Below are 18,102 nucleotides of genomic sequence, written 5' to 3'. Positions count from 1 at the left end.
ATTTGATTGACTTGTTTCATCTGAATCAGTTAACTGACTGTTGGAGGTTCTGCAAGTTGTTTCAGATTTAATTGACTTTCTTGCCTAAAAGGTTTGTTTGCAGTTGAAGAGAAAGATATTTCATTTGCTGCATTTACAACTGGCGTTCACATTTGCTACCAGAAATACCAATCTATCGTAATCTTTACCTGTCACTTAACGGAACGGCAAGTCAAGCACTTGAGCAATTTGTTTGCAGGTGAGCTTCCATTTCACATCCTCACTCTTTCAGTAGCCTATCAGTGCAGAGCATTTATACCCAATAAAGAGATTGCTTGAGATCCCGCATATGGCAGGCACCACAAATATTTTAAATGAATCCTATTTCACAGATTATTCACCTCTAGTGGAAGGCTCACTCATAATGCAGAACGCGTTATTAGTGCACAGCTTACAGATTCTAGCTCTGAAAGGTCACATTGCCTGTCAATCCTGTCTTTTTTCCCTCTCAATGCATTGTGAAACTCGTAGTACACCTTTCCCTATTAATAAAAAAGGTGAGTAGAACTGTGTTGGTGAGTGTAATTGATGCAAATACAGGCTCTGGTTATTGCATCCCTCTTGTGCAGCCTGAACCTTAGCTCATCAATAATGCAATCTCAATTACCAGGCTCTTCTGCATCAAGTTCTAGAGACTTGATTCAGATATTTCAAAAATTAAATTAAATCTGTGATTAGAATTTTCAGCAAAACCGTCACAAAAATAAACGACCATCAGGTTGTTAATATTCTAGGAATGGGGCAGCATACAAAAATAACCCATCATTCTAAATCAATGGTTATGTGAAGTAAGGCTTGCTGTATTTTTTTTCATGACTCTTACTTTACATTGCAATGGATATTGTCAATAATGGCACTTTCTCCCATTGTCATAGGATTGCCTCTTTTATCTAAGAGCTCTATTTGCTTGTGAAGAATGAAAGACTGCAGAAAGGAAAGCTTTTCCTGACCTCAGGCATCCCAAAGCACTTTACAGCCAATGAAGTATTAAATGAATAATTAGATCTTCTAGGCAAAACCTTCCCTAAATATGGCCATTAGGTTGTTATGATTCCCTAAAGTAGCTGTGTTTGAAAATAAACCATCATTCTAAATCAATAGTTATGTAAAGTAAGACTTGCTTTATTCTTTATTCTCGTCTTTAGTTGTACGATAGAATTTAATGAATGTTGTCAACAAAGCTGCTGCTGTTGTCACAGGTAATTTTATTTCTCAAGATTAAGAATTTGTTTATCCTTAAGGAATGAAAGAAACAATAGCCTTTCACAGAATCCCCAAAGCTTTCACAGTTAGCATCACAGTCAATGTCACAATATACTAAGGAATGAAAATGCGAGAGCTCTCACTCCCCTCCTGCCTTCACAGACTGAGAAGCAGAGACCCATTTATAACCCCACAGATTATTTGATCATGGAAATTAATGCAAGAAGAAAATCTGATCTTGCATCAAGGTCGCATGACTTTAATAAGTTAATGAAATGTTCTGTCTTGTACGATGAATGGTGCTTCTGAATTGTATAAAGTATATAAAGTACATCTTACATAAAGTATATCTTTGAAAGAAAATAATGAGGCAGCAAATCTCACTTCTAGCAATTTGACCAAGTAATCTATTGGTTGACAGATATATACTGGGCAGAAGACCTACTATAACCATCACTCCTCACCCTGATACTGTTTGAAATAGTTCTTTGAGGAGCAGTTAACATCTCATTTGAAAGCTGATGCATGTTACAGCATGTTGCATCCGTATTGCTAGTGTCATGTTTTTGTTTTACTTGTCTCTGGAATGAGCTTTCAATCCACAGCCTCTGACTAGGAAGTGAGATTGCTGCCCTGTGGTGAACTAGATATACCTGTCTGACTGCTCCTGTGGCTCCTCCCAAGACCCTGCTGACTACCCCTGTGGCTCCTCCCACAGACCCCTGTATAAAGGCGACTGTGGCCTGCTGCTCTCCCTCATTTTCCCCAGGATGTAGTGTTGTCCTTCAGTCAATAAAAGCCGATATCTCACTTCCTAAGTCTCGGCGTGAGTTATTGATGGTGCATCATGCCCCCTGAACCCAGGGTATTTGCAATGATGGTTTTAGCTTTTATATTTACTGTACTGTGCAAATGTCTAATGCACATATATATAGCTAGGGTGCTGAAGACTTTTGAACAGTATTGTAACTAATTTTATGTATTGCACTGTACTGTTGTTGCAAAAAAAAACCAAATTTCATTATATATATGAGTGATGATAAACCTGATTCTGATATGCGTCTCTGCTGTGGACTGAAAGTGGGAAAGGGACAGGGAGAGGGGAATCATTTTTCAGAAAAAAGGGAAGGGAAAAGGGAGGGTGCGGGAAGCAACAGAGAGACATACTGTAATGATTAATAAGCTAATTGTTTGGAATCAAGTGAACGAGCTGGGTGTGGCTGCACCCGAGTGTGCCCATCCCAACACCCCACCGACTGTGGCGCTCCTTATCTTCCACGTGTCCACAACGCTGCCGCGGCACTCCACCTTCACCATTTCAAACACGGTTTGCTCCAGCCAGATTTGCAAACTCACTCTCGGCTCCACTTCGACAAATACAGAACTCCGCATAAGTCTTGGGCTCTTGCTATAGGTATGTGCCTACGTACTGTACCTTTAAATTATTACAGCAAATCTCTTAAATTGTGATAACTGTTTAATGCAGCATGTGATTGAGTTGCCTCTTCTTGTGGGAATTAGAATCTCAACAAGGCAGAAGGTACTGAACAATTTGGATTAATAACCTTCACTAGGTGGTGCTGTGAAACAGATATTGTGCCAGTGGACCAGCTGCTTCACGTCTGATCATTCTGTTTAATTCTACCTCCCACTGAGTTCATTGTAACACGTTCGCGTTTCAATTTGGCTATTGCAGCCATATAAAGCTGCAAAGTGTGGCAAGTGACATTCCATTATCTTTCTATTCTGGGTATAAATGCAGAGCATGAGTGTGCTGCATTTCAAGCTAACATATACTGAATATATATCTGAAAATGCAGCATGGATGGGTGTAAGTATTTTCCTTATGCAAAATACCTTTTGATATAAACCTACTTGGAACTATATGGGAGAATATGAAAGGTAGCTGTTCTTGAGAAATCAAAAGCAAACGAATTTTGCACTTTGGTTTGGTATATTTCCATTGGCTATGCAGACAACCTAAACTTTCACCAGTTTAAAGGTGTGTCTCCAAACTCCATCAGCCCAGCACTTGCACTGTTGACCAGATAATGCATGCATTCCATGGGGATTAATTTATTCGGTTAACATCACTCTTCTCTTGATAATCAGAATATTACTAACTATCTTTGGACTGTAGCTCTACAGACACAACACCTTGAGAATAATTAACAATTAGCCTTCATTATAGCAAACCAAATTGCCAAACTTGAACTGCCAGAAAGAATTCTGAACACAGTGCTCACCATGTTGCCAAAATAAGATTGTCCTAGAGACTGTTTCAACGTATGAAGCTGTATTCGCGTGGTGCTTCCCCGTTCAACCTTTATAACCCGTCAACCTGGTAAGCTGTGCAGGGCATTGGTTGGACAATATTCTAATGTGCACAACATACAAAGAGTGTTTGGTAGAATTGGCAATCACAGACCTTATGCGCACAAGCTGCTCAACAGAGCCAACAGTGCACATGAAGCTTGACATTTCCTCCCCGATTCCCTGCCAAGCTGAGAGTTTGTCAAACAGTAGCTCCCTTTGCTTGAACTATGGGACAACTTTGAGCAAGCGTGACCTTGAGTGGTGGGTTTCAGGCATCACACTGCGACACTGGGGCTGCTGATGTCACAGTGCTCAGCTAAATGCCAGCAACTTGTGAGAATTTTCAATGGAGCAGTGGAGTTTTGCCAATTAAGGAGCTAATTGCTGACTTCAGAAGGGGGAAGGCAGGAAGTCACCTGCCATTTGTCATTGGTGAGTTTGGCACTGAGAGAGTAAGCAGCTACACAGTTCATCAAATCTAGGATGACCTGGCCCGATTGATGCAATCAGAAAGAGTCTGAGTGTGCATCTACTTTCTTAGAAACTTAAGGAGGTTTGGCATGTCAGCAATTATTCTAACAAACTTCTTTAGATGCCCTGTTGAAAGTATCCTGATCTCCTGCATCCTGGCCTGGTACAGTAATTCTAATATTCAGAAATGCAAGAGAATGCTGAGAGAACCTGGCCATCATGGCTACTGCACTCTCTACCATTGACAGCATCTACAGAAGATGCCGCATCAATAAGGTGGTATCCATCATCAAGGACCCCCACACCCCCTGTCCAGTCCGTGCCTTCTTCTTGCAGCTACCATCAGGCAGGAGGTACAGAAGCCTGAAATCCCACAGGAACACTATTTTCCTACAACTATCAGATTCTTGAACCAACCTGCACAACCTCAGCATCAGAACAGTATGGACACCTCTTGTACTACCTTGGTCCTTCCACTGATTGTGTCTTTTCTTTGCACTAAGATTTTTTTTTTTTGCACAGGTTTTTTTCCCGCTCTCTTCATTATCTTGTATAATGTATAAACTACATAACTTATATTCTGTGTGTTGTGCCTGTGATGCTACTGCAAGTAAGTTTTTCATTGTGCCTGTACCTCACTGTACTTACATACACAACAATAAATTTGACTTGCCTTGAGGAGATGCTAGAATCTAGAGCAATATACAAAATGCTGAAGGAACTCAGCAAGTCAAGCAGCATCTATGGAGGGAAATAAATAGTCAACATTTCACGTTGAGAGACCCTTCATCTGGTTTGCCAGATGAAGGGTCTTGACCCAAAACATCGATAGACCATTTCCCTCCATAGATGCTGCTTGACCTGATGAGTTCCTTGACTTGGGCAGCATAACACTGAGACTGATTCTGTGTAGCACTGCACAGTGAACATTGTTAACATTGTTCTGAGAATCACAAAATTGAAAATCTCAGACCTTATGGATATTCAAAATTAACATCAGATGACCCACCACATGCAACACAAGAAAACAATTTCCAGGGCTTTAAATCTGTTTGTCACTCCATGGAAGGTGCCACACCTGGTAGGTAATCCCCGTAATTTTTTTTTAATATACTTTGGAGAAACCTCCATTAAAGTTCACATGCCTGGTTATGATGTATTTTCAGGCAGTAATAAAAAGTCAATAAAAATCCAGTGGGCAAAATGATTCAAAAGGACAATGGTACAACTCTTGTGAAGTGATGAAGTTGTACTTTTGGGTTGTAACGTAATTGAAATTTTTTTATAACTCATGGAGTTCAAATTTATATTCTTAACATCTTTTGTTCACATGCATTTCCACCATCAAATTTGTCAAAAGCAAGTCAATTCTATTTTATTATCTCCATTACTTCACTCATAAAGTGAGGTGCTTTCAACCAGGATACGTGCAAATATATTTTAATGTAAGGCTTTCACTTGCCTAGCAATCCACTAATGGTCTTCTTGAAACAGTCTGCAATTATCACCATATGTGTGTACAATGTTAATGAAAGTAATTATAACTTAGAAAGTTCCTGTAGGAGCCTTCTCTATCCTTGTTGTATTCTGTGTTGTTGGTTTATTATGGTAACTAGTCACATGAGTAGAGTGAATGGTAAAAGTGAAGGGAATAAGTTACATATTTGTGCTTTTTTCATGGCAGTTTGGGGCTGGGGACTGACAGATGTCATAGCTGATCACTCAATTATGCTCAACTTACACTCGGGTAAGCTAAGATTAAGTGTTGATTCCCGCCTCTGTCTGTAAGAAGGTTTTTATGTTCTACCCGTGAACATGTTGGTTTCCTCTGGGAGTTCTGGTTTCCTCCCAGATTCCAAAGATATATTTAGGGTTAGTGACTTGTGAGTATGTTGGCTCCGGAACTGTAGTGACATCTGCAGCATTGACAGCACAATTGTCACTAACTTGATTTAATGCAAATGATAAATTTCACTGTCTGTTTCAAACGCACATGTGACAAATAAAACTAAACTTTTAAAATCTTTTTTTTTAAAACTCTGCTATTGAACCTCTCAGTCTATATGTATTGTGGAAGACTTTTTTTTGGAGAAAGCTGTAAGGTTTTGATCATCTGCCATATCTTGTCTTTTGTGCTCTCCAAAAAAAATTACCGTAGATCTTATTTGAAATAAAGCTGAAAATGGTGCAAATCTCTGCTTGATAATGCCCGTGTTTTTTTTTTTTGCTATTTATATTGTCTCTGGTACATTCCAAAATCTTATCTAAGTGCTTAAATCATTTCAAAGCTTCATCTCTGCAATCCTATTACTGCCCTTGATCTCTGCATTTCCTCTGTCTCTGACCTTTGATATAAGCCCTCCTTTCTCCTCACTCCACCATGGATGACTGCCGTTTCCTGTTCAATCCCCAGTCCCCCAGTTCCAGAATATCCTTCACTAATCCATCTATTTCTGTGCATTTACCTCTCCTTATGCCAGTCTTCCACTTTCGGCTTGTCATCCCTGTTCTTCTAATGAAACTTGCATGATATATTTGCATTGTCTTCTGTATTTAAAGTCACTATGACAGTGCAAGTTGCAGTTTATTATACATTTTCAAATCATTGTTAAATAACGGAAAATTCTCAGTTAGAAAAAATCCACACAAGCAACATTATCCTTTTCCTCCTGCATTGAATGAATAAAATAATTAGTGCAGATTAAAAAAGAGATTTCTCTATCCTTTTATTAAATAGATATTTATAGGGGAATAACTTGATTACTCCCACCTATTGCTCAAACCCAACATGTGTTCAATGATTTGCATCCTTGATTATACATCTCTCAGTAAGACATTTATTTTTCAGATTAAGCTATAAAGAATTGGTCAGTAATCATATTACATGTTCTTTTTATTAGATCCAACTTGTTACTTGAAATAAAGCTGAAAAAAGTGGTGATACCCCATGGATCAGGCACGACATAGATTATTACCTGGCTCTTCAGACTTTTTGATCTTCAATTTCTGCTTGTTCTTTGCACATACACACATTACTGATTTTGGAGAATGCACTTTTGAAGAGTTACGATTTATGAAGAAACAAAACTTCAACATCATAATTAAGAATAATAAGGATAACAGAGTGGTTATCCTGACATCTGGAGTTGGCTGTGTGGAGGTTTCACATTCTCCCTGTGGCCACGTAGATTCCCTCCGCTATTTATTTATACTTGCATCTGCACAGTTTGTTGTTCATTGAACCTGTTTACAGTTACTGTTCTATAGATTTGCTAAGTATGTCCACAGAAGAAGAATCTTGGTTGTATGTGGTGACATGTTTGTACTCTTTTAACTTTGATCTTAGAAGTTTAATACAGTCCAGTCCATCACGGGTAAAGCCCTCCTCACCATTGAGCACATTGACGTGGATTGCTGACTTAGGAAAGCAGCAACTACTGTCAAGCGTCCCCACCACCATGCTCTCTTCTCACTGCTGCCATCAGAAAGGAGATACAGGGGCCTCAGGACCCACACCACAAGGATCAGGAACAATTATTACATCTCAGCCATCAGGCTTTTTCACCAGAGGGCATAATTTCACTCATCTTCCCTCACCCCAACACAGAACTGTTCCCATAACCTATGGACTCACTTTCAAGGACTCTTCATCTCATGTTCTCAATATTTATTGCTTATTTATAGATTATTATTAATGTGCTTGGCTTTTCCTTGTTTCTTTGTTGTTTAACTGTGAATGCTTGCGAGAAAATGAATCTCAGGGTTTTATGTGGTGACATATATATAGTTTGATAATAAATTTATTTTGAACTCGGAACAGTCATCTTGTGCACCTTTGGCATGTAGAAGGAAACAGGAACACCCTTGCCCTATACTCATCTCTGAAGCATCTGGACATTAAAGACACCACTTCTAGACTATTGTTTATTGACTACAGCTCTGCCTCTAGTACAATTCAAAGCAAAGCAAACTTATCACAAACTTCAAGACCCCGGGGGTCATGTGACCTTCTACAACTGGATCCTACATTTCTTGATCAACAGACCGCAGTGAATACTGACATGCCTCTACCGTGATAATTCTAAGCATGAGGCTGCAATCTCAGCCATCTACTCTATTCCCTATGCACTCATTGTATGGTCAGATCTGCTCTAACCCCATTTACGTATAAGTTTGAAGATAATACCACTGTAGTGGGCCGTATCTCAAGTAACAATGAGTCAGAGTACAGGAAAGAGATAGTGAGCCTAGTTGCATGAAAGCAAACTTTTCTTCAATATCAGCAAAACAAAAGATTTGGTCATTGACTTCGAGAAGCACATTGGTACATATGGTTCTGCCTTTGTCAATGATGCTGAGGTCAAGAGGGTTGAGAACTTCAAGTTCCTAGGAGTGATCATCACCAATAGCTTGTCTTGGTCCAACCACATAGAAAACCATGCCCGAGAAAGCTCACCAATGCATCTACTTCCTCAGGAGACTAAGGAAATTTGGCATGTTCCCATGGACCCTCACCTATTTTTCTCAATTCACCAATGAAAGCACCTAATCCGGATGCATTGTGCTTTGGTATGGCAACTGCTTTGCCCACGATCACAAGAAACTGCAGATCATAAATCAGCACATCACAGAAACCAACCTCCCCTCTGTGAATTCTGTCTACATTTTGCCTCAGGAAAGCAGCTATCACAATCAAAAACACGACACCCCCCGGTCAGTCTCTCTTTTCTCCACTCCCATTGGCAGAACATACAAAAGCATGAAAACAAGCCTCCACCAGGCTCCAGGACAGTTTATACCCCACCGTTATAAGACTATTTAATGGTTCCCTAGTAAACAAGTTGGACTCTTAATCTCAAATCTTCATCGTTGTGATTTTGTGCCTTATTGTCTAGCTGCATTGAACCTCTCTGTAGCTGTTACACTTTAGACAATAAGACCATATAGTCTTGTGTCCATTACACATAATATTGCAATCTTTTAATGTTTTACATTGTACTACTTCAATGCAGTGCGTCATGATTTGATCTGTATGAACAATGTGCAATGTAAGCTTTCCATTGTACCTTGGTACACAGGTCAATAATAAACCAGTTCCAAGTCCATTTCTAACAGTTTGGACTGATTTACTATTAAATGTCCCTTTACTAGAGTTTTACCATAAAATAACTTAACACCAATTAAAGATGCTGAACTATAGAAATAATAGAGTGGACAACCAAAAGCTTTATCAAAAAGCTAAGCTTTAAGGACCCTCTTAGAGAAGGTTGGCTCAGTACGTGCAAAGTCTTAAGAAGAGAAATCAAAAGCATAGAGCTTGAGGGAGCTGAAATGAAGAGCATCTGTGATGGAGATGCACTGGATGCTAGTCTGAGTGAAGCACAAAAAGTTGGAGGCTTGTGGGACTTGTGATAAGGAGAGGTGAGCCTGTGGAAGGTTAGGAAAACAGGAATCATTATTATTCTGGGTAAAATGACTTTAAATCCTTTGGGAATGATAATCTCTTCAACACTAAGCATGACCTCATTAACATTAGTGATCAATAAAATGTTCACCTGCATTGTAAAATCTGTGTAGTGTATGTGTGAGATTGAAATACAATGCCATGATCAGCCCATTCCTTGATGATAGATCTTCAATGTTGGAATAATATTGTGTTAATTTCAAAGCAAGAGCAAACATTGACATATTGAGGCAAGAGATCCCTAGATTTTAGCCTTTTCAAGTAAAGCAGAGAGATTTTAAGATGATCCCTATGTAAAAGAAAGGAGGATCTCTTACCTCAACACTTATTCTTGCTTCAGTATCATCACCTAATGATATTCTAATATTACCTTTCCAAAATACAATATTTTTTCTGCAAGTCTCTCTTATTGAGGTTCATGCTGGTCTAAACATATGCAGTAAGTATGAATTTAGTTGAGACCTAGTAAAAGCAAATTTTTTTCAGTGTAATTTTTGATCTTCTGTACAACATTCCTTTGGCGTGAGAGTGGTGAGCAGCAAGAAAATTTGTCACTCATCAGGAAATAGAAAGTTATCCAGGCTAGTCCAGTTCTGATAAAGAGTGTCAGACCTGAAGGGTTATCTCTAATTTTCCTCCCCCAGATGCTACGTGACCTGCTGAATGTTTCCTGTATTTTTCATTTTCAATCCATTGCAGTCCTCTCCAGCATTGTCCTGTGCAAAATAACTCAGCACCTTCAGTAGAACAGTAGGTAGCAGAATGTTGTTAACCGTAATATTAAACGGAGGGCAAGACAGTCACCTGTGGTAAAATTTAATTTTGCTTCAGTTACGTCTAAAGAAGGATTAATTCTTCCTGCTGGTCCTTTCATTAACAAGTATGGATATTAAAAATCATTCATTCACAAAGAGCAAAGCACTATTGGTCACTAGCTCACATCAAAGTCCAAAACCTGAGAAGCAACAAGCGTGGCATTGGATCTGATCAAAGTGTGTTGCACATTCCGTTTCATCTAGGACCAAGCTTATGAGGTCACCTGACAATAGACTATCAGGTCCACGAGGTATCAGGTCACAGCTATTAAAGTTGCTGGGTAATTAGGAATGCAGAATACCAGTAGATTGCTTGTCCAGGGCTGCAGCCAGAGTAGTCAGACATGTTTGGAATAAGATTTGGCCTATTGTCTGGGGAACTTTTGGGTGCCATGCAACACAGTGATGCAATTACAGTTTGAGACATCGTGGAGTTTGGAGTTCAATTCCTGCACTGATCAGTACATTCTCTCCATGACCACATGGGTTTCCTTCGGGTGTTCCGGTTTCCTCCCACAGTCCAAAGATGAACTGGTTAGTAGGTTAATTGGTCATTGTAAATTGTCTTGCGATTAGGCTAGCGTTAAAGTAGGTGGGTTGCTGGCTTGCTGATCCAGAAGGGCCTGTTCCACACTGTATCTCTAAATAAACAGATAAAACATGGTTGTGGGTGGGGATGAGGGAAACAGCAGAAGCTTACAATGTCCCAGAGATCAGAAGGCTAGAAGGTTGCTGGTTGGGGAAAATGAGGACTCGCAGTAAAAGCTGGGGGGGGGGGGGGGGGGGCTAGGGCAATGAAAAGTTTCAGAATGCGAAGTAGAGGTTAGCTTGGACATCAGGAATTGCCGAGAAGGTGATCTTTACAGTTCAGTGGGGTTGGGATGGGATTTACTTTTACACCACCCAGGACAGAACTTCACTTTGCAGGTCATGTTGTTCAGTGCATTAGAAAATTATTTTAGCCTTTCATAGAACATAGAAATCTACAGCACATTACAGGCCCTCCAACCTACAATGTTGTGCCGACCATATAGCCTACTCTAGAAACTGCCTAGAATTTCCCTACTGCATAGCTCTCTATTTTTCTAAACTCCATGTACCTATCTAAGAGTCTCTTGTAAAAGACCCTATTGTAACCGCCTCTACCACTGACACCAGCAGTGCATTCCACACACCCACTACTCTCTGTGTGAAAGGTTTACCTCTGACATTCCCTTTGTACCTACTTCCAAGCACCTTAAAACTATGCCCCCTCATGTTTGCCATTTCAGCCCTGAGAAAAAGCCTCTGGCTGTCCACATGATCAATGTCTCTCATCATCTTATACATTTCTATCAGGTCACCTCTCGTTCTCTGTCGCTCCAAGGAGCAAAGGCCAAGTTCACTCATAAGGCATGCTCTCCAATCAAGGCAAAATCCTTGTACTCTGTCTATAGTATCTCATCCTTCCTGTAGTGAAGTGACCAGAACTGAAGACAGTACTCTAAGAAGGGTCTAACTAAGGTCTCATACAGCTTTAACATTACCTCACAGTTCTTGAACTTAATCCCACAGGTGATTTAGGCCATCACACCATACGCTCTCTTAACAACACTGTCAACCTGCGCAATAGCTTTGAGCGTCCCATGGACATGGACTCCAAGATCTCACTGATCCACCACACTGCCAAGAGTCTTACCATTGATATTACACTCTGTCTTCAAATTTGACCTACCAAAATGAACCGCTTCACACATATCTGGGCTGAACTCCATTTGTCACTTCTCAGCCTAGTTCTGCATCTTTTCAATGTCCTGCTGTAACATCTGACAACCCTCCAGACTATCCAAAACACCCCCAACTTTTGTGTCATCAGCAAACTTACTAACCCACCCTTCTACATTCTCATCCAGGCCATTTATAAAAATCACAGAGAGGATGGGTCCCAGAAGAGATCCCTGTGAAACACCACTGGTCGCTGTCCTCCATGCAGAATGTGAACCATCCACAACCACTCTTTGCCTTCTGTGGGCAAGCCAATTCTGGATCCACAAAGGAAGGTCTCCTCGGATTCCATGCCTCATTGTTTTCTGAATGCCTTACTGAAAATCATATACACTACATCCACTGCTCTACCTTCATCAATGTGTTTTGTTACATCCTCGAAGAATTCAATTAGACTCGTAAGGCACGACCTGCCCTTGACAAACCCATGCTGACTATCCCTAAAGAGATTATGTGTCTCTAAATGCTCATAAATCCTGCCTCTCAGGACCTTCTCCAACAACTCGCCCAACAATGAAGTAAAACTCACTGGTCTATCATTTCGAGTTATCTTTTCTCCTTTTCTCGAACAAGAGAACAACATTTACAAACTTCCAATCCTCTGGTACTTCTCCTGTACCTATTGATGATGCAAAGATCATCGCCATAGGCTCAGCTAGCTCCTCCCTTGCTTCCCATTGTAGCCTGAGGGTATATCTCTTCTAGTTCCAGTGACTTATCTAACAATACCCTTCAACAGTTCCAGCATAAACTCTTTTTTAATGTCAATATACTCAAGCGTTTCTGTCCACTGTAAGTCATCCCCACAATTACCAAGGTCTTTTCACTGGTTCATACTGAAGCCAAGTACTTGTTAAGTACCTCCGTTACCTCATCCAACTCCATGCACATGTTTTCACTATCACACCTAATTGGTCCTATTCTCACACGGCTCATCTTCTTGCTCTTCACATACTTGTAGAATGCCTTGGGGTTTTCCTTAATGCTGCTCACCAAGGCCTTCTCATGGGTCCTTTTAGCTCTCCTAATTTCATTCTTGAACTCCTTCCTCCATCCCATCTAACGAGATGCCTGTCAATATTAGGAAAGTTGAATCATCCATCACAACAACCATTACAAAATCTGCCTCCCTATCTGCTCCTTGATGTCTCTGTTACTATTGGCAATGAAAAGCACCAGTAGAGTTATTGCCCTCTTCCTGTTTCTGACTTCCACCCACAATGATTCAGTAGACAATTCCTCCATGACTTCCTACTTTTCTGCAGTTGCGATACTACCCTTGACTAACAAAGCCATTCCCCCAACACTTTTGCCTCCCTCCCTGTCCTTTTTGAAACTAAAGCCTGGCACACTCAGCCATTCCTGCTCCTGAGACACCCAAGTCTCTGTTATGGCCACAATATCATAGCTCTACGTATTAATCCACACTCTAAGTTCATCCACCTTGTTTATGATACTCCTTCCATTATAATGGACACATCTTATACAATCTGGCTAAGTGCATCTTTGGTTTACCATCTGCTTATCATTCCTTACAAACTCCCTACAAGCTGTATCTACTTGTGCACCAGCGACCCGATCCTCCGCCTCTTCACTTTGGCTCTCACCCTCCTGTAAATCTAGTTTAAACCTCCCCAATAGCATTGGCAAACCTCCCTCACAGGATATTGGCTCCCTTCCAGTTCAGGTGTAACCCGTCCCACTTGTACAGGTCACTCCTTCCCCAGAAAAGGTTCCAATGATCCAAGAACTTGAAACCCTGCCCCCTGCATCATCTCCTCAGCCACTCATTCATCTGTGCAATCTTCCTGTTTTGACTTTCCATAGCTTGTGGCACTGGGAGTAATCCAAAGATTGCTGCCTCAGAGGTCCTGCTCTTCAGCCTCCTTCCTCGCTCCCTAAACTTACTGTGCAGGACCTCTACCCCTCTCCTGCCTACGCCATTGGCACCAACATGTACCATGACCTCCAGCTGCTCACACTTTATTCTGCAACTGCTTAGAGACATCCTGAACCCTAGCAGCCGAGAGGCAACACTCTATACTGGCGTCTTTTTTGTTGCCACAGAATCTCCTATCTGTCCCCCTGACTATGGCTATTGCTCTGTCTGACTTCACCCGACCCTTCTGAGGCTCAAAGCCGACCACAGTGCTATTGGTCTGGCTGCTGCTGCCTTACCCAGAGAGGCCATCACCCTCAGCAGTATCCAAAGGGATATACTTGTTGCTGAGGGGGATGGCCACAGGGCCACCCTGCACTGACTTCTTTTTCGGCATTCTGGGTGTAAGCACCTGCTCAATTGCTCTGCCTCCCAGATGATCATAAGTTTATCCAACTCCAGCTCCAGCCCCTTAATGCAGTATTTCATGAGCTGGAGCTGGCTGCACTTCCTGCAGCTGTAGTCATCAAGGAGATAATCAGGTTTTCCCACATCCTACAGGAGAAGGATGGATGGCATCTGTTAGTCTCGCGAGACCATGGATCTGCGCCTGTAAAGTCTTGCAAGTGTCCTCTCCAGGAGGAGCATACCACTGCCATCCTGCCTCCATTGTACAATGGGCAACCAAGACCAAATCTTCTAACCTGTTTCTTTGGCCTCAACCTCTTCTCATTGAAGCCTCTTGAGTCAAAGCTTGATGTTCCCACTCTCACCACTGGCCCCCTCCCAACAATGGCCGCCCTGCTTGTCCCTTCTGTACTTTTACTTACTTTGCAGTGCTCTGCTCATGCTGCTGATTGGGCCTCTTGAATCAACACCTTAACACTTCAACTATATTTCACAAGCATTTGATGTTAAACAACCCAAAAATAATCCTTATTGCCTTTCACACAAGGAAAGACACTTATTTTTAGTTGTGTAATGCTGCCAGTATTATGCAATTGAATTTATGGACTGTATTTATTCTGCTAACAATTGAAACATTCAGCTTAAAACATTCCAGAAAAGGTTTTCTCCCCCGAAGGTTGATTTGCTGCTCTGTAACACTATGTTGCCATGCCACACTCAACTGGAGTTTTGTTTTGTCTCAAAAACAATGTTGTTTCTTGCATTGAATAATTAAATGCTTCAGTGCCAACAGATCTCAGCATTTTTAGTGAGCTCAGTATACTTGAATTTACAGACGGCGCCAATTAAAGCTCAGGTACTCAGTCACTTATTTAGCTGCTACCCATGTTATTTAATTTGTATGTTTAGCCACTCCAGTGGAAAGGAGATCAGCCCAGTATTTTATATCTTTGTATTGAATGTGAGAAACCTGATCTAGCCAATGATCCCCCGTGATTGAGTTCTTGTGCCTGTACAAAAAATATTTATATCAAACAAAGCTTCCTTTTAATACAGTTGATGAACACTTTGATCCATGGGGCTGGTGAATATGCCTTTTGAATTCTGAGGGAGTACAATTACACTCAGTGACCACTTTGTTAGATGCCTCCTGTACCTAACAAAATGGCCACTGCGTGCATGCTTGCGGCCTGCTGCTGCTGTAGCCCATCTACATCAAAGCTTGATGCTCTTTTGCAAACCACTGTTGCAATGTGTCACCTTCTCATCAGCTTGAATCAGTCCGGTCATTCTTCTCTGATCTCTCTCATTAACAAGGTGTTTTTGCCCACAGAACTACCACTCACCAGATGTTTGTTTTATTTTTGACACACTTCTCTGTAAACGCTGGAGACTACTGTACATGAAAATTCCAGAAGATCAGCAGTCTCTGAGATAATCAAACCATCTCATCTGGCACCAAAAATCATTCTACAGTCAAAGTCACTTGGATCACATTTCTTCCCCATTCTGATGATTTATGTCCATGTCTGCAACTTTTATGCATTGAGTTGCTGCCATTCGATTAGCTGATTGAATATTCACATTAATGAACAGGTATACAAAATAAAGTGATCACTAAGTGTAATTCAAAGGTTCCAAGGTTCATTTATTATCAAAGTTTCTTTTTTTTATGTGCCATACTCTGCCAAAGCCTTGGCGACCACTTATTTTTTCAAGTGGCTGTCTTGGAGGAAAGATTCTGTGAGTGGTCCCCCACATCCTTCTCACAGCGCAGTTTTTTTTACGAGGCCAAGTTGTGAGCTTGACACTCAGCCCGGCACGGATGGAAAGCGTGTCCAGGAGTCAAAATCGGGAATCTTCGCTCCGGAGTCCGGCGCTGAGGTCAATGTGCCACATACTTATACTCTGAAATTCTTCTTCTCCAGTTAGCCACAAAGCCAAAAAAGAAAAGAATGGCAGCACAACCATTCACCCCCAAATCCCTCTTTCCTGCACAAAAATCGAACAAAAGTAGAAAAGAAAAATCGATTCCCCCAAATCCCCCTCTCCAGCATAGAAAAAGAGAAAGTTCAGGTAAAAACACAGAATATAAAAACTATAAAACTGATAAAAAGTCTGCAGTCCAAGTCCAATTCCAAAACGCAGAGAACTTGGGGTAACATTCTCCGGCACAGTGGCAGGTCTTTCCCTTTGTGACAGCAGAGTGATCGTTCCAGCGATCAAAAGGCAGTCTCCCCTCTCTGTAGCAGAGCGGTTCTCACTTCCATATTCACCTCGATGTTTCAATCACCCTCACTGCTTTAATCGGTGAACAATGGAAGTGTTAATCAGCAAAATAGAGTCAAACATCAGTTCGAGTCCCTTAGCCTTCTCACCGTGAGGGACCATGAGAGCACTGGAACACCCAAACAATCTCCAAACTTCAAATCACAGGCTCCAACATCTCCAGAATCACATTCAAGATGAAAAACTAATGTGAAAGACATAAATGACGTGAAATTCATGATCTATCCAGAAGATGTCAACTGAAAGAGCATTGTATGCAGGCATCATCTTGACCGGAATGTTGATCAATATACAAATCCATCGAGCTAGTGAATATGTCTTTTCAATACTGACAGAATACAATTCTGTCCCAGCAGGTGGTATGTTTAACAAATGTATTACAAATAATGATACTTTAATTTGCAAGAAATTCAATAAAATGTTTTTAAAAGATTCAAAGGCAAAAAGTCTGACTGAAATTAGGGAATACTGGAATGCTATAGCAGATCTGCCAATAGCGATTGGTATAATCGGCTGGTTAAAGGTTGGTGTGGACTAGAAGAGTCAAAGTCTGCTTCAGCTCTTTTATGACAATAGACAATAAACAGTAGGTGCCGGAGTAGGCCATTCAGCCCTTCTAGTCAGCACCGCCATTCACTGTGATCATGGCTGATCATTCACAATCAGTACCCCGTTCCTGCCCTCTCCCCTTATCCCTTGACCCCGCTATCTATAAGAGCTCTATCTAACTCTCTCTTGAATGCATCCAGAGACTTGGCCTCCACTGCCTTCTGGGGCAGAGCATTCCACATATCCACCACTCTCTGGGTGAAAAAGTTTTTCCGTATCTCTGTTCTAAATGGCTACCCCTTATTCTTAAACTGTGGCCTCTAGTTCTGGACTCTCCCATCAGCGGCAATGTACTTCCTGCCTCCAGTGTGTCCAATCCCTTAATAATCTTATATGCTTCAATCAAATCCCCTCGCATCCTTCTAAATTCCAGTGTATACAAGCCCAGTGGCTCCAATCTTTCAACATATGACAGTCCCGCCATTCCGGGAATTAACTTTGTGAACCTACGCTGCACTCCCTCAATAGCAAGAATGTCCTTCCTCAAATTTGGAGACCAAAACTGCACACAATACTCCAGGAGGGGTGTCACCAGGGCCCTGTACAGCTGCAGAAGGATCTCTTTACTCCTATGCTCAATTCCTCTTGTTATAAAAGCCAGCATGCCATTAGCTTTCTTCACTGCCTGCTGTACCTGCATGCTTGCTTTCATTGACTGATGTACCTAGATCTCATTGTACTTCCCCTTTTCCTAACTTGACTCCATTTAGATAGTAATCTGCCTTCCTGTTCTTGCCACCAAAGTGGATAACCTCACATTTTTTAACATTGGTAGCTGAGCGAAGGGCGCTGAGTAGGCTACGGTCAATTATGGATAACTCTGAACATCCTCTACATAGCACCAT

The sequence above is a fragment of the Hemitrygon akajei genome, chromosome 30 (genome assembly GCF_048418815.1).
Source record: "Hemitrygon akajei chromosome 30, sHemAka1.3, whole genome shotgun sequence".
Taxonomy (NCBI): Eukaryota; Metazoa; Chordata; class Chondrichthyes; order Myliobatiformes; family Dasyatidae; genus Hemitrygon; species Hemitrygon akajei.
The sequence above is the reverse complement of the archived record's forward strand: the minus strand, read 5'-3'. Positions refer to the sequence as shown.